The sequence below is a fragment of the Electrophorus electricus genome, chromosome 1, assembly GCF_041902795.1.
Source record: "Electrophorus electricus isolate QZ-2024a chromosome 1, ASM4190279v1, whole genome shotgun sequence".
In the NCBI taxonomy this organism is placed as follows: domain Eukaryota; kingdom Metazoa; phylum Chordata; class Actinopteri; order Gymnotiformes; family Gymnotidae; genus Electrophorus; species Electrophorus electricus.
The window spans coordinates 21,639,847-21,667,037 of record NC_137497.1 but is presented as its reverse complement, the minus strand read 5'-3'; the positions used below and the strand labels follow the sequence as shown (position 1 = coordinate 21,667,037).

The 27,191-nt window shown below is 38.0% G+C and overlaps 9 non-coding genes across 9 annotated transcripts; all 9 read right to left on the bottom strand.

Moving 5' to 3' along the window:
* Positions 1–2,616: 2,616 nt before the first annotated feature.
* On the bottom strand, positions 2,617–2,735 carry LOC145659712 (5S ribosomal RNA). Its single transcript, XR_014125824.1, has one exon. It is a non-coding gene; the product is annotated as a 5S ribosomal RNA (ribosomal RNA).
* Positions 2,736–5,772: 3,037 nt separating this feature from the next.
* Positions 5,773–5,891, bottom strand: LOC145659711 (5S ribosomal RNA). The gene has a single exon (XR_014125823.1). It is a non-coding gene; the product is annotated as a 5S ribosomal RNA (ribosomal RNA).
* A 3,055-nt stretch (positions 5,892–8,946) lies between these two features.
* LOC145659759 (5S ribosomal RNA) lies at positions 8,947–9,065 on the bottom strand. The gene has a single exon (XR_014125891.1). It is a non-coding gene; the product is annotated as a 5S ribosomal RNA (ribosomal RNA).
* A 3,037-nt stretch (positions 9,066–12,102) lies between these two features.
* LOC145659710 (5S ribosomal RNA) lies at positions 12,103–12,221 on the bottom strand. Its single transcript, XR_014125817.1, has one exon. It is a non-coding gene; the product is annotated as a 5S ribosomal RNA (ribosomal RNA).
* Positions 12,222–15,213: 2,992 nt separating this feature from the next.
* On the bottom strand, positions 15,214–15,332 carry LOC145659708 (5S ribosomal RNA). The gene has a single exon (XR_014125814.1). It is a non-coding gene; the product is annotated as a 5S ribosomal RNA (ribosomal RNA).
* A 2,987-nt stretch (positions 15,333–18,319) lies between these two features.
* LOC145659706 (5S ribosomal RNA) lies at positions 18,320–18,438 on the bottom strand. Its single transcript, XR_014125812.1, has one exon. It is a non-coding gene; the product is annotated as a 5S ribosomal RNA (ribosomal RNA).
* A 2,312-nt stretch (positions 18,439–20,750) lies between these two features.
* Positions 20,751–20,869, bottom strand: LOC145659705 (5S ribosomal RNA). The gene has a single exon (XR_014125811.1). It is a non-coding gene; the product is annotated as a 5S ribosomal RNA (ribosomal RNA).
* A 2,298-nt stretch (positions 20,870–23,167) lies between these two features.
* Positions 23,168–23,286, bottom strand: LOC145659704 (5S ribosomal RNA). Its single transcript, XR_014125810.1, has one exon. It is a non-coding gene; the product is annotated as a 5S ribosomal RNA (ribosomal RNA).
* Positions 23,287–24,966: 1,680 nt separating this feature from the next.
* LOC145659702 (5S ribosomal RNA) lies at positions 24,967–25,085 on the bottom strand. Its single transcript, XR_014125808.1, has one exon. It is a non-coding gene; the product is annotated as a 5S ribosomal RNA (ribosomal RNA).
* Between the last annotated feature and the right edge of the window lie 2,106 nt (positions 25,086–27,191).

Below are 27,191 nucleotides of genomic sequence, written 5' to 3'. Positions count from 1 at the left end.
AATTCTGTCTACTCGCTGTGATGCTGCGTTTTGTTCTGGCACTGTTAACATCACGAGGCAAGCGGCAGTACTGGGTCTGTGAACCTTTACTGTAAAAACATGGAAAAATGAAATTGCGTGCGTGTGTGTGCATGTGAGAGAGAGAGACTGGCAGACTCTCCTCCCCTCAAGGTCCGTTAGTAAAAAAAAAATTTCATCTGGAAATCTAAGTTGCTATATTGTGCTGTGTAATGTTAAGCGCAGCACAACAATGTCCTGTAGGTCACATAAATAACGTAAGTAGCCTAATGTCATAATAACAAATATGAACAGGAATGATCAACCACTACAAACAGCATGTTAAAATACTAAAAATAACGAGTTGATTACAAATCGAGTAAACATTTAGAAAGTGAAACTTAACCAGAAAACCCATATTCTATCATTTAACCAATGAAAGATAGAAAATCACAACAACAAAAAACAACATAATAACATGTCGAAAAGATCTGCGCTAACATTAACAAGCATCGCTGTCACCATAGCAACCACAGCAGCTGGGGTTTTTACACAGGATACAAGATTTCATGACATTGCGATTAGCAAACTAACATTTTCAAAAGAAACATAAAATAAAAAATAATATCTCTGTACCTGTGATGACATATAAACATGTAAAAATTGCTTGTTAGTATGTGTGTGCGCGTGTGTGTGTGTGTGTGTGTGTGTGTGTGTGTGTGTGTACTACCCATGTAATAATAAATTGTGAGCACCAGTGAGAAGTCCCCAAAAAAAACACATGCACAATAAATGATGCTAAAGGACTCTTCAGCTGCAGTTTATTTCTGTACATATGATACACGCTGTTCTACAAGTTACACATGTAGAAGTCTCTGTACAAATCAACACATTAAAGTTGGAAATCTTTGGAAACTGGGAAAGGTTTTTCATGCTGTTTTCTGTGTGGTGGAGTGATACAGGCGCAGATGCACACAGTATGAGTGTAATGTCTTGTGATAGTTACCCTCCACCACAGTGTGTTCATGGACTGTGGGTTTGAAATGCACATATGCTGTGTGTATATATATTTATATATGTATGTAAATTAAAACACAGGATTAACACAGAAAAGTTGGTATATTTTAACAAAGTAGGTAAAACAAAAGTATATTAAGAAAAAATGAACTTACCTGTGACTTTTTTGTGGAGAGTCTTCCATGTTGTCTTTGAAGGGGAGCTTTATGGGGAATTGTCCTGCTTAAAGACAGGAAGTGACATCACCCAATTTCCTGTTTTTCCTTGTATTAGTTTCCAAAGGAAATTTCAAGAGTGGAGTTTTGATGTTGACTTATTTTGGAGAATTTATGATTGCTGATTTTCTTTTATTGAACTTGTAACTTGTAAATGCTAAATTCTATTTTTTAAAACATTTTTGTTTGTTTTTGTAGTGATTGCCAGATGAATCCTTGAAGCTTTCCATCCAATTGGTTCAAAAAAAGGTTCATATCTGGAGGCTTCATGTGCACACAAACCCCCCTGCTGGCTAAACCTTTATTGTCATTTCAACTATTTGTGATGGATCTCTTGGCTGTTTTGCACCAGTGACAGCATGGGAATAGTCACTGCCAACAATAGAAATAAAAACACCTTAATATGATTTTGTGTGGTTCATTCATTCATCTAATCTGTTTTTGATGTGTAGGTAATGGTTTTGGAGGTCTACTAGTGTCAAAAAACAGGTTGATTTCAGTCAATGTTTAAATAAACCAAATAGGACATGAGATGTTTATGTTGAGATGTTTTTAAGACTGTTGCAGTGTTTTTCAAAGATGGGAAAAATGGTTATGCTTATGAATACTGTGGTGACTTTATTCACTTTTATTAAGAAATAATATTTTTTCCACTGTGCTTTTCCACAGGATACAAGATTTCATGACATTGCGATTAGCAAACTAACATTTTCAAAAGAAACATAAAATAAAAAATAATATCTCTGTACCTGTGATGATATATAAACATGTAAAAAATCAATTGCTTGTTAATGTGTGTGTGTGTGTGTGTGTGTGTGTGTGTGTGTGTGTGTGTGTGTATGTATGAGTGAGAGACAGACTTGGCTCCCCTGGTAGAAGGAACAGAATGAATATAGTTAGCAAACGAAAGAAAGGCTGCAGTAACTAAAATTAGTCTATCCCTTCCCAAAACAACACCCATTAAAATGTACATAGCACATATAATGTCGAAAGGGATTCAAGAGTAAAACCATGTTCTAATCCCAAAATGATTGGACGGAGTTGAACTCGACGCAACCAACCTCCAGTTCCGTTAATAAAAGCTTTGAGTGGCGTGCGGTCCAACGCACCTAGATAATTGCTCCGAAAGTGTTCGCACACACAAACGGCATAATACATGAAGGTAAGAGAAAGATGTAAAAGTAAAGAAACATGGAGTTGTTTTGGTGAAATTGATAAGACAAACATACATACGTTTATGAGAACCCGGTGCACTTACTAAGCTCCAAAATGCTACAGTTCTAAACCTAAAAGCAAGAAAGAAAGCATAAAATAAAACCCTAAAGAAATGAAGCCACGTTGTACGTGAAAAGAGGCAAAAATGAAAAGAAACATAGCTAAGAAGAAAAGCTTACAGCACCTGGTATTCCCAGGCGGTCTCCCATCCAAGTACTAACCAGGCCCGACCCTGCTTAGCTTCCGAGATCGGACGAGATCGGGCGTGTTCAGAGTGGTATGGCCGTAAGCGATGAAAGCGGCGAAAAATGCGCCTTTATGCAATACATCGACAGCGTGGCTACAGACACAATCACCCGATTAAGCTCTTGTCGAAGCGATAAAACAATGCCTTACACAATGCCTTCATGTTTTTGCTTTCTTTTTTTCATTGCTTTAACATGCTCTTCCTCTCTGCAATATGCTGGATGATCCGTTGCTTAAAATGATATGAAGTTTAGTTTATGGGATCATTATACAGCGTATCGCTGTATTGGACACTTCTAGCTAGAGCAAGCTAAGCTGTGGTTAGTTCCTACAACTAACGTGAGCTAGCTACCTGTCCATCCATACGTTCAGTGAACAAATACGCGACAACTCAAGAGATCCAGCTGTGCACAACCGCACTGTTTCACAATACCAAGCCAGCTTGTGTACCCCGACAATTCTGTCTACTCGCTGTGATGCTGCGTTTTGTTCTGGCACTGTTAACATCACGAGGCAAGCGGCAGTACTGGGTCTGTGAACCTTTACTGTAAAAACATGGAAAAATGAAATTGCGTGCGTGTGTGTGCATGTGAGAGAGAGAGACTGGCAGACTCTCCTCCCCTCAAGGTCCGTTAGTAAAAAAAAAATTTCATCTGGAAATCTAAGTTGCTATATTGTGCTGTGTAATGTTAAGCGCAGCACAACAATGTCCTGTAGGTCACATAAATAACGTAAGTAGCCTAATGTCATAATAACAAATATGAACAGGAATGATCAACCACTACAAACAGCATGTTAAAATACTAAAAATAACGAGTTGATTACAAATCGAGTAAACATTTAGAAAGTGAAACTTAACCAGAAAACCCATATTCTATCATTTAACCAATGAAAGATAGAAAATCACAACAACAAAAAACAACATAATAACATGTCGAAAAGATCTGCGCTAACATTAACAAGCATCGCTGTCACCATAGCAACCACAGCAGCTGGGGTTTTTACACAGGATACAAGATTTCATGACATTGCGATTAGCAAACTAACATTTTCAAAAGAAACATAAAATAAAAAATAATATCTCTGTACCTGTGATGATATATAAACATGTAAAAATTGCTTGTTAGTATGTGTGTGCGCGCGTGTGTGTGTGTGTGTGTGTGTGTGTGTGTGTGTGTACTACCCATGTAATAATAAATTGTGAGCACCAGTGAGAAGTCCCCAAAAAAAACACATGCACAATAAATGATGCTAAAGGACTCTTCAGCTGCAGTTTATTTCTGTACATATGATACACGCTGTTCTACAAGTTACACATGTAGAAGTCTCTGTACAAATCAACACATTAAAGTTGGAAATCTTTGGAAACTGGGAAAGGTTTTTCATGCTGTTTTCTGTGTGGTGGAGTGATACAGGCGCAGATGCACACAGTATGAGTGTAATGTCTTGTGATAGTTACCCTCCACCACAGTGTGTTCATGGACTGTGGGTTTGAAATGCACATATGCTGTGTGTATATATATTTATATATGTATGTAAATTAAAACACAGGATTAACACAGAAAAGTTGGTATATTTTAACAAAGTAGGTAAAACAAAAGTATATTAAGAAAAAATGAACTTACCTGTGACTTTTTTGTGGAGAGTCTTCCATGTTGTCTTTGAAGGGGAGCTTTATGGGGAATTGTCCTGCTTAAAGACAGGAAGTGACATCACCCAATTTCCTGTTTTTCCTTGTATTAGTTTCCAAAGGAAATTTCAAGAGTGGAGTTTTGATGTTGACTTATTTTGGAGAATTTATGATTGCTGATTTTCTTTTATTGAACTTGTAACTTGTAAATGCTAAATTCTATTTTTTAAAACATTTTTGTTTGTTTTTGTAGTGATTGCCAGATGAATCCTTGAAGCTTTCCATCCAATTGGTTCAAAAAAAGGTTCATATCTGGAGGCTTCATGTGCACACAAACCCCCCTGCTGGCTAAACCTTTATTGTCATTTCAACTATTTGTGATGGATCTCTTGGCTGTTTTGCACCAGTGACAGCATGGGAATAGTCACTGCCAACAATAGAAATAAAAACACCTTAATATGATTTTGTGTGGTTCATTCATTCATCTAATCTGTTTTTGATGTGTAGGTAATGGTTTTGGAGGTCTACTAGTGTCAAAAAACAGGTTGATTTCAGTCAATGTTTAAATAAACCAAATAGGACATGAGATGTTTATGTTGAGATGTTTTTAAGACTGTTGCAGTGTTTTTCAAAGATGGGAAAAATGGTTATGCTTATGAATACTGTGGTGACTTTATTCACTTTTATTAAGAAATAATATTTTTTCCACTGTGCTTTTCCACAGAATACAAGATTTCATTACATTGCGATTAGCAAACTAACATTTTCAAAAGAAACATAAAATAAAAAATAATATCTCTGTACCTGTGATGATATATAAACATGTAAAAAATCAATTGCTTGTTAATGTGTGTGTGTGTGTGTGTGTGTGTGTGTGTGTGTGTGTGTGTGTGTGTGTGTGTGTATGTATGAGTGAGAGACAGACTTGGCTCCCCTGGTAGAAGGAACAGAATGAATATAGTTAGCAAACGAAAGAAAGGCTGCAGTAACTAAAATTAGTCTATCCCTTCCCAAAACAACACCCATTAAAATGTACATAGCACATATAATGTCGAAAGGGATTCAAGAGTAAAACCATGTTCTAATCCCAAAATGATTGGACGGAGTTGAACTCGACGCAACCAACCTCCAGTTCCGTTAATAAAAGCTTTGAGTGGCGTGCGGTCCAACGCACCTAGATAATTGCTCCGAAAGTGTTCGCACACACAAACGGCATAATACATGAAGGTAAGAGAAAGATGTAAAAGTAAAGAAACATGGAGTTGTTTTGGTGAAATTGATAAGACAAACATACATACGTTTATGAGAACCCGGTGCACTTACTAAGCTCCAAAATGCTACAGTTCTAAACCTAAAAGCAAGAAAGAAAGCATAAAATAAAACCCTAAAGAAATGAAGCCACGTTGTACGTGAAAAGAGGCAAAAATGAAAAGAAACATAGCTAAGAAGAAAAGCTTACAGCACCTGGTATTCCCAGGCGGTCTCCCATCCAAGTACTAACCAGGCCCGACCCTGCTTAGCTTCCGAGATCGGACGAGATCGGGCGTGTTCAGAGTGGTATGGCCGTAAGCGATGAAAGCGGCGAAAAATGCGCCTTTATGCAATACATCGACAGCGTGGCTACAGACACAATCACCCGATTAAGCTCTTGTCGAAGCGATAAAACAATGCCTTACACAATGCCTTCATGTTTTTGCTTTCTTTTTTTCATTGCTTTAACATGCTCTTCCTCTCTGCAATATGCTGGATGATCCGTTGCTTAAAATGATATGAAGTTTAGTTTATGGGATCATTATACAGCGTATCGCTGTATTGGACACTTCTAGCTAGAGCAAGCTAAGCTGTGGTTAGTTCCTACAACTAACGTGAGCTAGCTACCTGTCCATCCATACGTTCAGTGAACAAATACGCGACAACTCAAGAGATCCAGCTGTGCACAACCGCACTGTTTCACAATACCAAGCCAGCTTGTGTACCCCGACAATTCTGTCTACTCGCTGTGATGCTGCGTTTTGTTCTGGCACTGTTAACATCACGAGGCAAGCGGCAGTACTGGGTCTGTGAACCTTTACTGTAAAAACATGGAAAAATGAAATTGCGTGCGTGTGTGTGCATGTGAGAGAGAGAGACTGGCAGACTCTCCTCCCCTCAAGGTCCGTTAGTAAAAAAAAAATTTCATCTGGAAATCTAAGTTGCTATATTGTGCTGTGTAATGTTAAGCGCAGCACAACAATGTCCTGTAGGTCACATAAATAACGTAAGTAGCCTAATGTCATAATAACAAATATGAACAGGAATGATCAACCACTACAAACAGCATGTTAAAATACTAAAAATAACGAGTTGATTACAAATCGAGTAAACATTTAGAAAGTGAAACTTAACCAGAAAACCCATATTCTATCATTTAACCAATGAAAGATAGAAAATCACAACAACAAAAAACAACATAATAACATGTCGAAAAGATCTGCGCTAACATTAACAAGCATCGCTGTCACCATAGCAACCACAGCAGCTGGGGTTTTTACACAGGATACAAGATTTCATGACATTGCGATTAGCAAACTAACATTTTCAAAAGAAACATAAAATAAAAAATAATATCTCTGTACCTGTGATGATATATAAACATGTAAAAATTGCTTGTTAGTATGTGTGTGCGCGCGTGTGTGTGTGTGTGTGTGTGTGTGTGTGTGTGTGTACTACCCATGTAATAATAAATTGTGAGCACCAGTGAGAAGTCCCCAAAAAAAACACATGCACAATAAATGATGCTAAAGGACTCTTCAGCTGCAGTTTATTTCTGTACATATGATACACGCTGTTCTACAAGTTACACATGTAGAAGTCTCTGTACAAATCAACACATTAAAGTTGGAAATCTTTGGAAACTGGGAAAGGTTTTTCATGCTGTTTTCTGTGTGGTGGAGTGATACAGGCGCAGATGCACACAGTATGAGTGTAATGTCTTGTGATAGTTACCCTCCACCACAGTGTGTTCATGGACTGTGGGTTTGAAATGCACATATGCTGTGTGTATATATATTTATATATGTATGTAAATTAAAACACAGGATTAACACAGAAAAGTTGGTATATTTTAACAAAGTAGGTAAAACAAAAGTATATTAAGAAAAAATGAACTTACCTGTGACTTTTTTGTGGAGAGTCTTCCATGTTGTCTTTGAAGGGGAGCTTTATGGGGAATTGTCCTGCTTAAAGACAGGAAGTGACATCACCCAATTTCCTGTTTTTCCTTGTATTAGTTTCCAAAGGAAATTTCAAGAGTGGAGTTTTGATGTTGACTTATTTTGGAGAATTTATGATTGCTGATTTTCTTTTATTGAACTTGTAACTTGTAAATGCTAAATTCTATTTTTTAAAACATTTTTGTTTGTTTTTGTAGTGATTGCCAGATGAATCCTTGAAGCTTTCCATCCAATTGGTTCAAAAAAAGGTTCATATCTGGAGGCTTCATGTGCACACAAACCCCCCTGCTGGCTAAACCTTTATTGTCATTTCAACTATTTGTGATGGATCTCTTGGCTGTTTTGCACCAGTGACAGCATGGGAATAGTCACTGCCAACAATAGAAATAAAAACACCTTAATATGATTTTGTGTGGTTCATTCATTCATCTAATCTGTTTTTGATGTGTAGGTAATGGTTTTGGAGGTCTACTAGTGTCAAAAAACAGGTTGATTTCAGTCAATGTTTAAATAAACCAAATAGGACATGAGATGTTTATGTTGAGATGTTTTTAAGACTGTTGCAGTGTTTTTCAAAGATGGGAAAAATGGTTATGCTTATGAATACTGTGGTGACTTTATTCACTTTTATTAAGAAATAATATTTTTTCCACTGTGCTTTTCCACAGGATACAAGATTTCATTACATTGCGATTAGCAAACTAACATTTTCAAAAGAAACATAAAATAAAAAATAATATCTCTGTACCTGTGATGATATATAAACATGTAAAAAATCAATTGCTTGTTAATGTGTGTGTGTGTGTGTGTGTGTGTGTGTGTGTGTGTGTGTGTGTGTGTGTGTGTGTGTGTGTGTGTGTGTGTGTATGTATGAGTGAGAGACAGACTTGGCTCCCCTGGTAGAAGGAACAGAATGAATATAGTTAGCAAACGAAAGAAAGGCTGCAGTAACTAAAATTAGTCTATCCCTTCCCAAAACAACACCCATTAAAATGTACATAGCACATATAATGTCGAAAGGGATTCAAGAGTAAAACCATGTTCTAATCCCAAAATGATTGGACGGAGTTGAACTCGACGCAACCAACCTCCAGTTCCGTTAATAAAAGCTTTGAGTGGCGTGCGGTCCAACGCACCTAGATAATTGCTCCGAAAGTGTTCGCACACACAAACGGCATAATACATGAAGGTAAGAGAAAGATGTAAAAGTAAAGAAACATGGAGTTGTTTTGGTGAAATTGATAAGACAAACATACATACGTTTATGAGAACCCGGTGCACTTACTAAGCTCCAAAATGCTACAGTTCTAAACCTAAAAGCAAGAAAGAAAGCATAAAATAAAACCCTAAAGAAATGAAGCCACGTTGTACGTGAAAAGAGGCAAAAATGAAAAGAAACATAGCTAAGAAGAAAAGCTTACAGCACCTGGTATTCCCAGGCGGTCTCCCACCCAAGTACTAACCAGGCCCGACCCTGCTTAGCTTCCGAGATCGGACGAGATCGGGCGTGTTCAGAGTGGTATGGCCGTAAGCGATGAAAGCGGCGAAAAATGCGCCTTTATGCAATACATCGACAGCGTGGCTACAGACACAATCACCCGATTAAGCTCTTGTCGAAGCGATAAAACAATGCCTTACACAATGCCTTCATGTTTTTGCTTTCTTTTTTTCATTGCTTTAACATGCTCTTCCTCTCTGCAATATGCTGGATGATCCGTTGCTTAAAATGATATGAAGTTTAGTTTATGGGATCATTATACAGCGTATCGCTGTATTGGACACTTCTAGCTAGAGCAAGCTAAGCTGTGGTTAGTTCCTACAACTAACGTGAGCTAGCTACCTGTCCATCCATACGTTCAGTGAACAAATACGCGACAACTCAAGAGATCCAGCTGTGCACAACCGCACTGTTTCACAATACCAAGCCAGCTTGTGTACCCCGACAATTCTGTCTACTCGCTGTGATGCTGCGTTTTGTTCTGGCACTGTTAACATCACGAGGCAAGCGGCAGTACTGGGTCTGTGAACCTTTACTGTAAAAACATGGAAAAATGAAATTGCGTGCGTGTGTGTGCATGTGAGAGAGAGAGACTGGCAGACTCTCCTCCCCTCAAGGTCCGTTAGTAAAAAAAAAATTTCATCTGGAAATCTAAGTTGCTATATTGTGCTGTGTAATGTTAAGCGCAGCACAACAATGTCCTGTAGGTCACATAAGTAACGTAAGTAGCCTAATGTCATAATAACAAATATGAACAGGAATGATCAACCACTACAAACAGCATGTTAAAATACTAAAAATAACGAGTTGATTACAAATCGAGTAAACATTTAGAAAGTGAAACTTAAACAGAAAACCCATATTCTATCATTTAACCAATGAAAGATAGAAAATCACAACAACAAAAAACAACATAATAACATGTCGAAAAGATCTGCGCTAACATTAACAAGCATCGCTGTCACCATAGCAACCACAGCAGCTGGGGTTTTTACACAGGATACAAGATTTCATGACATTGCGATTAGCAAACTAACATTTTCAAAAGAAACATTAAATAAACAATAATATCTCTGTACCTTTGATGACATATAAACATGTAAAAATTGCTTGTTAGTATGTGTGTGCGCGTGTGTGTGTGTGTGTGTGTGTGTGTGTGTGTGTGTGTACTACCCATGTAATAATAAATTGTGAGCACCAGTGAGAAGTCCCCAAAAAAAACACATGCACAATAAATGATGCTAAAGGACTCTTCAGCTGCAGTTTATTTCTGTACATATGATACACGCTGTTCTACAAGTTACACATGTAGAAGTCTCTGTACAAATCAACACATTAAAGTTGGAAATCTTTGGAAACTGGGAAAGGTTTTTCATGCTGTTTTCTGTGTGGTGGAGTGATACAGGCGCAGATGCACACAGTATGAGTGTAATGTCTTGTGATAGTTACCCTCCACCACAGTGTGTTCATGGACTGTGGGTTTGAAATGCACATATGCTGTGTGTATATATATTTATATATGTATGTAAATTAAAACACAGGATTAACACAGAAAAGTTGGTATATTTTAACAAAGTAGGTAAAACAAAAGTATATTAAGAAAAAATGAACTTACCTGTGACTTTTTTGTGGAGAGTCTTCCATGTTGTCTTTGAAGGGGAGCTTTATGGGGAATTGTCCTGCTTAAAGACAGGAAGTGACATCACCCAATTTCCTGTTTTTCCTTGTATTAGTTTCCAAAGGAAATTTCAAGAGTGGAGTTTTGATGTTGACTTATTTTGGAGAATTTATGATTGCTGATTTTCTTTTATTGAACTTGTAACTTGTAAATGCTAAATTCTATTTTTTAAAACATTTTTGTTTGTTTTTGTAGTGATTGCCAGATGAATCCTTGAAGCTTTCCATCCAATTGGTTCAAAAAAAGGTTCATATCTGGAGGCTTCATGTGCACACAAACCCCCCTGCTGGCTAAACCTTTATTGTCATTTCAACTATTTGTGATGGATCTCTTGGCTGTTTTGCACCAGTGACAGCATGGGAATAGTCACTGCCAACAATAGAAATAAAAACACCTTAATATGATTTTGTGTGGTTCATTCATTCATCTAATCTGTTTTTGATGTGTAGGTAATGGTTTTGGAGGTCTACTAGTGTCAAAAAACAGGTTGATTTCAGTCAATGTTTAAATAAACCAAATAGGACATGAGATGTTTATGTTGAGATGTTTTTAAGACTGTTGCAGTGTTTTTCAAAGATGGGAAAAATGGTTATGCTTATGAATACTGTGGTGACTTTATTCACTTTTATTAAGAAATAATATTTTTTCCACTGTGCTTTTCCACAGAATACAAGATTTCATTACATTGCGATTAGCAAACTAACATTTTCAAAAGAAACATAAAATAAAAAATAATATCTCTGTACCTGTGATGATATATAAACATGTAAAAAATCAATTGCTTGTTAATGTGTGTGTGTGTGTGTGTGTGTGTGTGTGTGTGTGTGTGTGTGTGTGTGTGTGTGTATGTATGAGTGAGAGACAGACTTGGCTCCCCTGGTAGAAGGAACAGAATGAATATAGTTAGCAAACGGAAGAAAGGCTGCAGTAACTAAAATTAGTCTATCCCTTCCCAAAACAACACCCATTAAAATGTACATAGCACATATAATGTCGAAAGGGATTCAAGAGTAAAACCATGTTCTAATCCCAAAATGATTGGACGGAGTTGAACTCGACGCAACCAACCTCCAGTTCCGTTAATAAAAGCTTTGAGTGGCGTGCGGTCCAACGCACCTAGATAATTGCTCCGAAAGTGTTCGCACACACAAACGGCATAATACATGAAGGTAAGAGAAAGATGTAAAAGTAAAGAAACATGGAGTTGTTTTGGTGAAATTGATAAGACAAACATACATACGTTTATGAGAACCCGGTGCACTTACTAAGCTCCAAAATGCTACAGTTCTAAACCTAAAAGCAAGAAAGAAAGCATAAAATAAAACCCTAAAGAAATGAAGCCACGTTGTACGTGAAAAGAGGCAAAAATGAAAAGAAACATAGCTAAGAAGAAAAGCTTACAGCACCTGGTATTCCCAGGCGGTCTCCCATCCAAGTACTAACCAGGCCCGACCCTGCTTAGCTTCCGAGATCGGACGAGATCGGGCGTGTTCAGAGTGGTATGGCCGTAAGCGATGAAAGCGGCGAAAAATGCGCCTTTATGCAATACATCGACAGCGTGGCTACAGACACAATCACCCGATTAAGCTCTTGTCGAAGCGATAAAACAATGCCTTACACAATGCCTTCATGTTTTTGCTTTCTTTTTTTCATTGCTTTAACATGCTCTTCCTCTCTGCAATATGCTGGATGATCCGTTGCTTAAAATGATATGAAGTTTAGTTTATGGGATCATTATACAGCGTATCGCTGTATTGGACACTTCTAGCTAGAGCAAGCTAAGCTGTGGTTAGTTCCTACAACTAACGTGAGCTAGCTACCTGTCCATCCATACGTTCAGTGAACAAATACGCGACAACTCAAGAGATCCAGCTGTGCACAACCGCACTGTTTCACAATACCAAGCCAGCTTGTGTACCCCGACAATTCTGTCTACTCGCTGTGATGCTGCGTTTTGTTCTGGCACTGTTAACATCACGAGGCAAGCGGCAGTACTGGGTCTGTGAACCTTTACTGTAAAAACATGGAAAAATGAAATTGCGTGCGTGTGTGTGCATGTGAGAGAGAGAGACTGGCAGACTCTCCTCCCCTCAAGGTCCGTTAGTAAAAAAAAAAATTTCATCTGGAAATCTAAGTTGCTATATTGTGCTGTGTAATGTTAAGCGCAGCACAACAATGTCCTGTAGGTCACATAAGTAACGTAAGTAGCCTAATGTCATAATAACAAATATGAACAGGAATGATCAACCACTACAAACAGCATGTTAAAATACTAAAAATAACGAGTTGATTACAAATCGAGTAAACATTTAGAAAGTGAAACTTAAACAGAAAACCCATATTCTATCATTTAACCAATGAAAGATAGAAAATCACAACAACAAAAAACAACATAATAACATGTCGAAAAGATCTGCGCTAACATTAACAAGCATCGCTGTCACCATAGCAACCACAGCAGCTGGGGTTTTTACACAGGATACAAGATTTCATGACATTGCGATTAGCAAACTAACATTTTCAAAAGAAACATTAAATAAACAATAATATCTCTGTACCTTTGATGACATATAAACATGTAAAAATTGCTTGTTAGTATGTGTGTGCGCGTGTGTGTGTGTACTACCCATGTAATAATAAATTGTGAGCACCAGTGAGAAGTCCCCAAAAAAAACACATGCACAATAAATGATGCTAAAGGACTCTTCAGCTGCAGTTTATTTCTGTACATATGATACACGCTGTTCTACAAGTTACACATGTAGAAGTCTCTGTACAAATCAACACATTAAAGTTGGAAATCTTTGGAAACTGGGAAAGGTTTTTCATGCTGTTTTCTGTGTGGTGGAGTGATACAGGCGCAGATGCACACAGTATGAGTGTAATGTCTTGTGATAGTTACCCTCCACCACAGTGTGTTCATGGACTGTGGGTTTGAAATGCACATATGCTGTGTGTATATATATTTATATATGTATGTAAATTAAAACACAGGATTAACACAGAAAAGTTGGTATATTTTAACAAAGTAGGTAAAACAAAAGTATATTAAGAAAAAATGAACTTACCTGTGACTTTTTTGTGGAGAGTCTTCCATGTTGTCTTTGAAGGGGAGCTTTATGGGGAATTGTCCTGCTTAAAGACAGGAAGTGACATCACCCAATTTCCTGTTTTTCCTTGTATTAGTTTCCAAAGGAAATTTCAAGAGTGGAGTTTTGATGTTGACTTATTTTGGAGAATTTATGATTGCTGATTTTCTTTTATTGAACTTGTAACTTGTAAATGCTAAATTCTATTTTTTAAAACATTTTTGTTTGTTTTTGTAGTGATTGCCAGATGAATCCTTGAAGCTTTCCATCCAATTGGTTCAAAAAAAGGTTCATATCTGGAGGCTTCATGTGCACACAAACCCCCCTGCTGGCTAAACCTTTATTGTCATTTCAACTATTTGTGATGGATCTCTTGGCTGTTTTGCACCAGTGACAGCATGGGAATAGTCACTGCCAACAATAGAAATAAAAACACCTTAATATGATTTTGTGTGGTTCATTCATTCATCTAATCTGTTTTTGATGTGTAGGTAATGGTTTTGGAGGTCTACTAGTGTCAAAAAACAGGTTGATTTCAGTCAATGTTTAAATAAACCAAATAGGACATGAGATGTTTATGTTGAGATGTTTTTAAGACTGTTGCAGTGTTTTTCAAAGATGGGAAAAATGGTTATGCTTATGAATACTGTGGTGACTTTATTCACTTTTATTAAGAAATAATATTTTTTCCACTGTGCTTTTCCACAGGATACAAGATTTCATTACATTGCGATTAGCAAACTAACATTTTCAAAAGAAACATAAAATAAAAAATAATATCTCTGTACCTGTGATGATATATAAACATGTAAAAAATCAATTGCTTGTTAATGCGTGTGTGTGTGTGTGTGTGTGTGTGTGTGTGTGTATGTATGAGTGAGAGACAGACTTGGCTCCCCTGGTAGAAGGAACAGAATGAATATAGTTAGCAAACGAAAGAAAGGCTGCAGTAACTAAAATTAGTCTATCCCTTCCCAAAACAACACCCATTAAAATGTACATAGCACATATAATGTCGAAAGGGATTCAAGAGTAAAACCATGTTCTAATCCCAAAATGATTGGACGGAGTTGAACTCGACGCAACCAACCTCCAGTTCCGTTAATAAAAGCTTTGAGTGGCGTGCGGTCCAACGCACCTAGATAATTGCTCCGAAAGTGTTCGCACACACAAACGGCATAATACATGAAGGTAAGAGAAAGATGTAAAAGTAAAGAAACATGGAGTTGTTTTGGTGAAATTGATAAGACAAACATACATACGTTTATGAGAACCCGGTGCACTTACTAAGCTCCAAAATGCTACAGTTCTAAACCTAATAGCAAGAAAGAAAGCATAAAATAAAACCCTAAAGAAATGAAGCCACGTTGTACGTGAAAAGAGGCAAAAATGAAAAGAAACATAGCTAAGAAGAAAAGCTTACAGCACCTGGTATTCCCAGGCGGTCTCCCATCCAAGTACTAACCAGGCCCGACCCTGCTTAGCTTCCGAGATCGGACGAGATCGGGCGTGTTCAGAGTGGTATGGCCGTAAGCGATGAAAGCGGCGAAAAATGCGCCTTTATGCAATACATCGACAGCGTGGCTACAGACACAATCACCCGATTAAGCTCTTGTCGAAGCGATAAAACAATGCCTTACACAATGCCTTCATCTTTTTGCTTTCTTTTTTTCATTGCTTTAACATGCTCTTCCTCTCTGCAATATGCTGGATGATCCGTTGCTTAAAATGATATGAAGTTTAGTTTATGGGATCATTATACAGCGTATCGCTGTATTGGACACTTCTAGCTAGAGCAAGCTAAGCTGTGGTTAGTTCCTACAACTAACGTGAGCTAGCTACCTGTCCATCCATACGTTCAGTGAACAAATACGCGACAACTCAAGAGATCCAGCTGTGCACAACCGCACTGTTTCACAATACCAAGCCAGCTTGTGTACCCCGACAATTCCGTCTACTCGCTGTGATGCTGCGTTTTGTTCTGGCACTGTTAACATCACGAGGCAAGCGGCAGTACTGGGTCTGTGAACCTTTACTGTAAAAACATGGAAAAATGAAATTGCGTGCGTGTGTGTGCATGTGAGAGAGAGAGACTGGCAGACTCTCCTCCCCTCAAGGTCCGTTAGTAAAAAAAAAATGTCATCTGGAAATCTAAGTTGCTATATTGTGCTGTGTAATGTTAAGCGCAGCACAACAATGTCCTGTAGGTCACATAAATAACGTAAGTAGCCTAATGTCATAATAACAAATATGAACAGGAATGATCAACCACTACAAACAGCATGTTAAAATACTAAAAATAACGAGTTGATTACAAATCGAGTAAACATTTAGAAAGTGAAACTTAACCAGAAAACCCATATTCTATCATTTAACCAATGAAAGATAGAAAATCACAACAACAAAAAACAACATAATAACATGTCGAAAAGATCTGCGCTAACATTAACAAGCATCGCTGTCACCATAGCAACCACAGCAGCTGGGGTTTTTACACAGGATACAAGATTTCATGACATTGCGATTAGCAAACTAACATTTTCAAAAGAAACATTAAATAAACAATAATATCTCTGTACCTTTGATGACATATAAACATGTAAAAATTGCTTGTTAGTATGTGTGTGCGCGTGTGTGTGTGTTCTACCCATGTAATAATAAATTGTGAGCACCAGTGAGAAGTCCCCAAAAAAAACACATGCACAATAAATGATGCTAAAGGACTCTTCAGCTGCAGTTTATTTCTGTACATATGATACACGCTGTTCTACAAGTTACACATGTAGAAGTCTCTGTACAAATCAACACATTAAAGTTGGAAATCTTTGGAAACTGGGAAAGGTTTTTCATGCTGTTTTCTGTGTGGTGGAGTGATACAGGCGCAGATGCACACAGTATGAGTGTAATGTCTTGTGATAGTTACCCTCCACCACAGTGTGTTCATGGACTGTGGGTTTGAAATGCACATATGCTGTGTGTATATATATTTATATATGTATGTAAATTAAAACACAGGATTAACACAGAAAAGTTGGTATATTTTAACAAAGTAGGTAAAACAAAAGTATATTAAGAAAAAATGAACTTACCTGTGACTTTTTTGTGGAGAGTCTTCCATGTTGTCTTTGAAGGGGAGCTTTATGGGGAATTGTCCTGCTTAAAGACAGGAAGTGACATCACCCAATTTCCTGTTTTTCCTTGTATTAGTTTCCAAAGGAAATTTCAAGAGTGGAGTTTTGATGTTGACTTATTTTGGAGAATTTATGATTGCTGATTTTCTTTTATTGAACTTGTAACTTGTAAATGCTAAATTCTATTTTTTAAAACATTTTTGTTTGTTTTTGTAGTGATTGCCAGATGAATCCTTGAAGCTTTCCATCCAATTGGTTCAAAAAAAGGTTCATATCTGGAGGCTTCATGTGCACACAAACCCCCCTGCTGGCTAAACCTTTATTGTCATTTCAACTATTTGTGATGGATCTCTTGGCTGTTTTGCACCAGTGACAGCATGGGAATAGTCACTGCCAACAATAGAAATAAAAACACCTTAATATGATTTTGTGTGGTTCATTCATTCATCTAATCTGTTTTTGATGTGTAGGTAATGGTTTTGGAGGTCTACTAGTGTCAAAAAACAGGTTGATTTCAGTCAATGTTTAAATAAACCAAATAGGACATGAGATGTTTATGTTGAGATGTTTTTAAGACTGTTGCAGTGTTTTTCAAAGATGGGAAAAATGGTTATGCTTATGAATACTGTGGTGACTTTATTCACTTTTATTAAGAAATAATATTTTTTCCACTGTGCTTTTCCACAGAATACAAGATTTCATTACATTGCGATTAGCAAACTAACATTTTCAAAAGAAACATAAAATAAAAAATAATATCTCTGTACCTGTGATGATATATAAACATGTAAAAAATCAATTGCTTGTTAATGTGTGTGTGTGTGTGTGTGTGTGTGTGTGTGTATGTATGAGTGAGAGACAGACTTGGCTCCCCTGGTAGAAGGAACAGAATGAATATAGTTAGCAAACGAAAGAAAGGCTGCAGTAACTAAAATTAGTCTATCCCTTCCCAAAACAACACCCATTAAAATGTACATAGCACATATAATGTCGAAAGGGATTCAAGAGTAAAACCATGTTCTAATCCCAAAATGATTGGACGGAGTTGAACTCGACGCAACCAACCTCCAGTTCCGTTAATAAAAGCTTTGAGTGGCGTGCGGTCCAACGCACCTAGATAATTGCTCCGAAAGTGTTCGCACACACAAACGGCATAATACATGAAGGTAAGAGAAAGATGTAAAAGTAAAGAAACCTGGAGTTGTTTTGGTGAAATTGATAAGACAAACATACATACGTTTATGAGAACCCGGTGCACTTACTAAGCTCCAAAATGCTACAGTTCTAAACCTAATAGCAAGAAAGAAAGCATAAAATAAAACCCTAAAGAAATGAAGCCACGTTGTACGTGAAAAGAGGCAAAAATGAAAAGAAACATAGCTAAGAAGAAAAGCTTACAGCACCTGGTATTCCCAGGCGGTCTCCCATCCAAGTACTAACCAGGCCCGACCCTGCTTAGCTTCCGAGATCGGACGAGATCGGGCGTGTTCAGAGTGGTATGGCCGTAAGCGATGAAAGCGGCGAAAAATGCGCCTTTATGCAATACATCGACAGCGTGGCTACAGACACAATCACCCGATTAAGCTCTTGTCGAAGCGATAAAACAATGCCTTACACAATGCCTTCATGTTTTTGCTTTCTTTTTTTCATTGCTTTAACATGCTCTTCCTCTCTGCAATATGCTGGATGATCCGTTGCTTAAAATGATATGAAGTTTAGTTTATGGGATCATTATACAGCGTATCGCTGTATTGGACACTTCTAGCTAGAGCAAGCTAAGCTGTGGTTAGTTCCTACAACTAACGTGAGCTAGCTACCTGTCCATCCATACGTTCAGTGAACAAATACGCGACAACTCAAGAGATCCAGCTGTGCACAACCGCACTGTTTCACAATACCAAGCCAGCTTGTGTACCCCGACAATTCTGTCTACTCGCTGTGATGCTGCGTTTTGTTCTGGCACTGTTAACATCACGAGGCAAGCGGCAGTACTGGGTCTGTGAACCTTTACTGTAAAAACATGGAAAAATGAAATTGCGTGCGTGTGTGTGCATGTGAGAGAGAGAGACTGGCAGACTCTCCTCCCCTCAAGGTCCGTTAGTAAAAAAAAAATTTCATCTGGAAATCTAAGTTGCTATATTGTGCTGTGTAATGTTAAGCGCAGCACAACAATGTCCTGTAGGTCACATAAATAACGTAAGTAGCCTAATGTCATAATAACAAATATGAACAGGAATGATCAACCACTACAAACAGCATGTTAAAATACTAAAAATAACGAGTTGATTACAAATCGAGTAAACATTTAGAAAGTGAAACTTAACCAGAAAACCCATATTCTATCATTTAACCAATGAAAGATAGAAAATCACAACAACAAAAAACAACATAATAACATGTCGAAAAGATCTGCGCTAACATTAACAAGCATCGCTGTCACCATAGCAACCACAGCAGCTGGGGTTTTTACACAGGATACAAGATTTCATGACATTGCGATTAGCAAACTAACATTTTCAAAAGAAACATAAAATAAAAAATAATATCTCTGTACCTGTGATGATATATAAACATGTAAAAATTGCTTGTTAGTATGTGTGTGCGCGTGTGTGTGTGTGTGTGTGTGTGTGTGTGTGTGTACTACCCATGTAATAATAAATTGTGAGCACCAGTGAGAAGTCCCCAAAAAAAACACATGCACAATAAATGATGCTAAAGGACTCTTCAGCTGCAGTTTATTTCTGTACATATGATACACGCTGTTCTACAAGTTACACATGTAGAAGTCTCTGTACAAATCAACACATTAAAGTTGGAAATCTTTGGAAACTGGGAAAGGTTTTTCATGCTGTTTTCTGTGTGGTGGAGTGATACAGGCGCAGATGCACACAGTATGAGTGTAATGTCTTGTGATAGTTACCCTCCACCACAGTGTGTTCATGGACTGTGGGTTTGAAATGCACATATGCTGTGTGTATATATATTTATATATGTATGTAAATTAAAACACAGGATTAACACAGAAAAGTTGGTATATTTTAACAAAGTAGGTAAAACAAAAGTATATTAAGAAAAAATGAACTTACCTGTGACTTTTTTGTGGAGAGTCTTCCATGTTGTCTTTGAAGGGGAGCTTTATGGGGAATTGTCCTGCTTAAAGACAGGAAGTGACATCACCCAATTTCCTGTTTTTCCTTGTATTAGTTTCCAAAGGAAATTTCAAGAGTGGAGTTTTGATGTTGACTTATTTTGGTGTGTGTGTGTGTGTGTGTGTATGTATGAGTGAGAGACAGACTTGGCTCCCCTGGTAGAAGGAACAGAATGAATATAGTTAGCAAACGAAAGAAAGGCTGCAGTAACTAAAATTAGTCTATCCCTTCCCAAAACAACACCCATTAAAATGTACATAGCACATATAATGTCGAAAGGGATTCAAGAGTAAAACCATGTTCTAATCCCAAAATGATTGGACGGAGTTGAACTCGACGCAACCAACCTCCAGTTCCGTTAATAAAAGCTTTGAGTGGCGTGCGGTCCAACGCACCTAGATAATTGCTCCGAAAGTGTTCGCACACACAAACGGCATAATACATGAAGGTAAGAGAAAGATGTAAAAGTAAAGAAACATGGAGTTGTTTTGGTGAAATTGATAAGACAAACATACATACGTTTATGAGAACCCGGTGCACTTACTAAGCTCCAAAATGCTACAGTTCTAAACCTAATAGCAAGAAAGAAAGCATAAAATAAAACCCTAAAGAAATGAAGCCACGTTGTACGTGAAAAGAGGCAAAAATGAAAAGAAACATAGCTAAGAAGAAAAGCTTACAGCACCTGGTATTCCCAGGCGGTCTCCCATCCAAGTACTAACCAGGCCCGACCCTGCTTAGCTTCCGAGATCGGACGAGATCGGGCGTGTTCAGAGTGGTATGGCCGTAAGCGATGAAAGCGGCGAAAAATGCGCCTTTATGCAATACATCGACAGCGTGGCTACAGACACAATCACCCGATTAAGCTCTTGTCGAAGCGATAAAACAATGCCTTACACAATGCCTTCATGTTTTTGCTTTCTTTTTTTCATTGCTTTAACATGCTCTTCCTCTCTGCAATATGCTGGATGATCCGTTGCTTAAAATGATATGAAGTTTAGTTTATGGGATCATTATACAGCGTATCGCTGTATTGGACACTTCTAGCTAGAGCAAGCTAAGCTGTGGTTAGTTCCTACAACTAACGTGAGCTAGCTACCTGTCCATCCATACGTTCAGTGAACAAATACGCGACAACTCAAGAGATCCAGCTGTGCACAACCGCACTGTTTCACAATACCAAGCCAGCTTGTGTACCCCGACAATTCTGTCTACTCGCTGTGATGCTGCGTTTTGTTCTGGCACTGTTAACATCACGAGGCAAGCGGCAGTACTGGGTCTGTGAACCTTTACTGTAAAAACATGGAAAAATGAAATTGCGTGCGTGTGTGTGCATGTGAGAGAGAGAGACTGGCAGACTCTCCTCCCCTCAAGGTCCGTTAGTAAAAAAAAAAATTTCATCTGGAAATCTAAGTTGCTATATTGTGCTGTGTAATGTTAAGCGCAGCACAACAATGTCCTGTAGGTCACATAAATAACGTAAGTAGCCTAATGTCATAATAACAAATATGAACAGGAATGATCAACCACTACAAACAGCATGTTAAAATACTAAAAATAACGAGTTGATTACAAATCGAGTAAACATTTAGAAAGTGAAACTTAACCAGAAAACCCATATTCTATCATTTAACCAATGAAAGATAGAAAATCACAACAACAAAAAACAACATAATAACATGTCGAAAAGATCTGCGCTAACATTAACAAGCATCGCTGTCACCATAGCAACCACAGCAGCTGGGGTTTTTACACAGGATACAAGATTTCATGACATTGCGATTAGCAAACTAACATTTTCAAAAGAAACATTAAATAAACAATAATATCTCTGTACCTTTGATGACATATAAACATGTAAAAATTGCTTGTTAGTATGTGTGTGCGTGTGTGTGTGTGTGTGTACTACCCATGTAATAATAAATTGTGAGCACCAGTGAGAAGTCCCCAAAAAAAACACATGCACAATAAATGATGCTAAAGGACTCTTCAGCTGCAGTTTATTTCTGTACATATGATACACGCTGTTCTACAAGTTACACATGTAGAAGTCTCTGTACAAATCAACACATTAAAGTTGGAAATCTTTGGAAACTGGGAAAGGTTTTTCATGCTGTTTTCTGTGTGGTGGAGTGATACAGGTGCAGATGCACACAGTATGAGTGTAATGTCTTGTGATAGTTACCCTCCACCACAGTGTGTTCATGGACTGTGGGTTTGAAATGCACATATGCTGTGTGTATATATATTTATATATGTATGTAAATTAAAACACAGGATTAACACAGAAAAGTTGGTATATTTTAACAAAGTAGGTAAAACAAAAGTATATTAAGAAAAAATGAACTTACCTGTGACTTTTTTGTGGAGAGTCTTCCATGTTGTCTTTGAAGGGGAGCTTTATGGGGGGGAATTGTCCTGCTTAAAGACAGGAAGTGACATCACCCAATTTCCTGTTTTTCCTTGTATTAGTTTCCAAAGGAAATTTCAAGAGTGGAGTTTTGATGTTGACTTATTTTGGTGTGTGTGTGTGTGTGTGTGTATGTATGAGTGAGAGACAGACTTGGCTCCCCTGGTAGAAGGAACAGAATGAATATAGTTAGCAAACGAAAGAAAGGCTGCAGTAACTAAAATTAGTCTATCCCTTCCCAAAACAACACCCATTAAAATGTACATAGCACATATAATGTCGAAAGGGATTCAAGAGTAAAACCATGTTCTAATCCCAAAATGATTGGACGGAGTTGAACTCGACGCAACCAACCTCCAGTTCCGTTAATAAAAGCTTTGAGTGGCGTGCGGTCCAACGCACCTAGATAATTGCTCCGAAAGTGTTCGCACACACAAACGGCATAATACATGAAGGTAAGAGAAAGATGTAAAAGTAAAGAAACATGGAGTTGTTTTGGTGAAATTGATAAGACAAACATACATACGTTTATGAGAACCCGGTGCACTTACTAAGCTCCAAAATGCTACAGTTCTAAACCTAATAGCAAGAAAGAAAGCATAAAATAAAACCCTAAAGAAATGAAGCCACGTTGTACGTGAAAAGAGGCAAAAATGAAAAGAAACATAGCTAAGAAGAAAAGCTTACAGCACCTGGTATTCCCAGGCGGTCTCCCATCCAAGTACTAACCAGGCCCGACCCTGCTTAGCTTCCGAGATCGGACGAGATCGGGCGTGTTCAGAGTGGTATGGCCGTAAGCGATGAAAGCGGCGAAAAATGCGCCTTTATGCAATACATCGACAGCGTGGCTACAGACACAATCACCCGATTAAGCTCTTGTCGAAGCGATAAAACAATGCCTTACACAATGCCTTCATGTTTTTGCTTTCTTTTTTTCATTGCTTTAACATGCTCTTCCTCTCTGCAATATGCTGGATGATCCGTTGCTTAAAATGATATGAAGTTTAGTTTATGGGATCATTATACAGCGTATCGCTGTATTGGACACTTCTAGCTAGAGCAAGCTAAGCTGTGGTTAGTTCCTACAACTAACGTGAGCTAGCTACCTGTCCATCCATACGTTCAGTGAACAAATACGCGACAACTCAAGAGATCCAGCTGTGCACAACCGCACTGTTTCACAATACCAAGCCAGCTTGTGTACCCCGACAATTCTGTCTACTCGCTGTGATGCTGCGTTTTGTTCTGGCACTGTTAACATCACGAGGCAAGCGGCAGTACTGGGTCTGTGAACCTTTACTGTAAAAACATGGAAAAATGAAATTGCGTGCGTGTGTGTGCATGTGAGAGAGAGAGACTGGCAGACTCTCCTCCCCTCAAGGTCCGTTAGTAAAAAAAAAATTTCATCTGGAAATCTAAGTTGCTATATTGTGCTGTGTAATGTTAAGCGCAGCACAACAATGTCCTGTAGGTCACATAAATAACGTAAGTAGCCTAATGTCATAATAACAAATATGAACAGGAATGATCAACCACTACAAACAGCATGTTAAAATACTAAAAATAACGAGTTGATTACAAATCGAGTAAACATTTAGAAAGTGAAACTTAACCAGAAAACCCATATTCTATCATTTAACCAATGAAAGATAGAAAATCACAACAACAAAAAACAACATAATAACATGTCGAAAAGATCTGCGCTAACATTAACAAGCATCGCTGTCACCATAGCAACCACAGCAGCTGGGGTTTTTACACAGGATACAAGATTTCATGACATTGCGATTAGCAAACTAACATTTTCAAAAGAAACATAAAATAAAAAATAATATCTCTGTACCTGTGATGATATATAAACATGTAAAAAATCAATTGCTTGTTAATGTGTGTGTGTGTGTGTGTGTGTGTGTGTGTGTGTGTGTGTGTGTATGTATGAGTGAGAGACAGACTTGGCTCCCCTGGTAGAAGGAACAGAATGAATATAGTTAGCAAACGAAAGAAAGGCTGCAGTAACTAAAATTAGTCTATCCCTTCCCAAAACAACACCCATTAAAATGTACATAGCACATATAATGTCGAAAGGGATTCAAGAGTAAAACCATGTTCTAATCCCAAAATGATTGGACGGAGTTGAACTCGACGCAACCAACCTCCAGTTCCGTTAATAAAAGCTTTGAGTGGCGTGCGGTCCAACGCACCTAGATAATTGCTCCGAAAGTGTTCGCACACACAAACGGCATAATACATGAAGGTAAGAGAAAGATGTAAAAGTAAAGAAACATGGAGTTGTTTTGGTGAAATTGATAAGACAAACATACATACGTTTATGAGAACCCGGTGCACTTACTAAGCTCCAAAATGCTACAGTTCTAAACCTAAAAGCAAGAAAGAAAGCATAAAATAAAACCCTAAAGAAATGAAGCCACGTTGTACGTGAAAAGAGGCAAAAATGAAAAGAAACATAGCTAAGAAGAAAAGCTTACAGCACCTGGTATTCCCAGGCGGTCTCCCATCCAAGTACTAACCAGGCCCGACCCTGCTTAGCTTCCGAGATCGGACGAGATCGGGCGTGTTCAGAGTGGTATGGCCGTAAGCGATGAAAGCGGCGAAAAATGCGCCTTTATGCAATACATCGACAGCGTGGCTACAGACACAATCACCCGATTAAGCTCTTGTCGAAGCGATAAAACAATGCCTTACACAATGCCTTCATGTTTTTGCTTTCTTTTTTTCATTGCTTTAACATGCTCTTCCTCTCTGCAATATGCTGGATGATCCGTTGCTTAAAATGATATGAAGTTTAGTTTATGGGATCATTATACAGCGTATCGCTGTATTGGACACTTCTAGCTAGAGCAAGCTAAGCTGTGGTTAGTTCCTACAACTAACGTGAGCTAGCTACCTGTCCATCCATACGTTCAGTGAACAAATACGCGACAACTCAAGAGATCCAGCTGTGCACAACCGCACTGTTTCACAATACCAAGCCAGCTTGTGTACCCCGACAATTCTGTCTACTCGCTGTGATGCTGCGTTTTGTTCTGGCACTGTTAACATCACGAGGCAAGCGGCAGTACTGGGTCTGTGAACCTTTACTGTAAAAACATGGAAAAATGAAATTGCGTGCGTGTGTGTGCATGTGAGAGAGAGAGACTGGCAGACTCTCCTCCCCTCAAGGTCCGTTAGTAAAAAAAAAATTTCATCTGGAAATCTAAGTTGCTATATTGTGCTGTGTAATGTTAAGCGCAGCACAACAATGTCCTGTAGGTCACATAAATAACGTAAGTAGCCTAATGTCATAATAACAAATATGAACAGGAATGATCAACCACTACAAACAGCATGTTAAAATACTAAAAATAACGAGTTGATTACAAATCGAGTAAACATTTAGAAAGTGAAACTTAACCAGAAAACCCATATTCTATCATTTAACCAATGAAAGATAGAAAATCACAACAACAAAAAACAACATAATAACATGTCGAAAAGATCTGCGCTAACATTAACAAGCATCGCTGTCACCATAGCAACCACAGCAGCTGGGGTTTTTACACAGGATACAAGATTTCATGACATTGCGATTAGCAAACTAACATTTTCAAAAGAAACATAAAATAAAAAATAATATCTCTGTACCTGTGATGATATATAAACATGTAAAAATTGCTTGTTAGTATGTGTGTGCGCGTGTGTGTGTGTGTGTGTGTGTGTGTGTGTGTGTACTACCCATGTAATAATAAATTGTGAGCACCAGTGAGAAGTCCCCAAAAAAAACACATGCACAATAAATGATGCTAAAGGACTCTTCAGCTGCAGTTTATTTCTGTACATATGATACACGCTGTTCTACAAGTTACACATGTAGAAGTCTCTGTACAAATCAACACATTAAAGTTGGAAATCTTTGGAAACTGGGAAAGGTTTTTCATGCTGTTTTCTGTGTGGTGGAGTGATACAGGTGCAGATGCACACAGTATGAGTGTAATGTCTTGTGATAGTTACCCTCCACCACAGTGTGTTCATGGACTGTGGGTTTGAAATGCACATATGCTGTGTGTATATATATTTATATATGTATGTAAATTAAAACACAGGATTAACACAGAAAAGTTGGTATATTTTAACAAAGTAGGTAAAACAAAAGTATATTAAGAAAAAATGAACTTACCTGTGACTTTTTTGTGGAGAGTCTTCCATGTTGTCTTTGAAGGGGAGCTTTATGGGGGGGAATTGTCCTGCTTAAAGACAGGAAGTGACATCACCCAATTTCCTGTTTTTCCTTGTATTAGTTTCCAAAGGAAATTTCAAGAGTGGAGTTTTGATGTTGACTTATTTTGGTGTGTGTGTGTGTGTGTGTGTATGTATGAGTGAGAGACAGACTTGGCTCCCCTGGTAGAAGGAACAGAATGAATATAGTTAGCAAACGAAAGAAAGGCTGCAGTAACTAAAATTAGTCTATCCCTTCCCAAAACAACACCCATTAAAATGTACATAGCACATATAATGTCGAAAGGGATTCAAGAGTAAAACCATGTTCTAATCCCAAAATGATTGGACGGAGTTGAACTCGACGCAACCAACCTCCAGTTCCGTTAATAAAAGCTTTGAGTGGCGTGCGGTCCAACGCACCTAGATAATTGCTCCGAAAGTGTTCGCACACACAAACGGCATAATACATGAAGGTAAGAGAAAGATGTA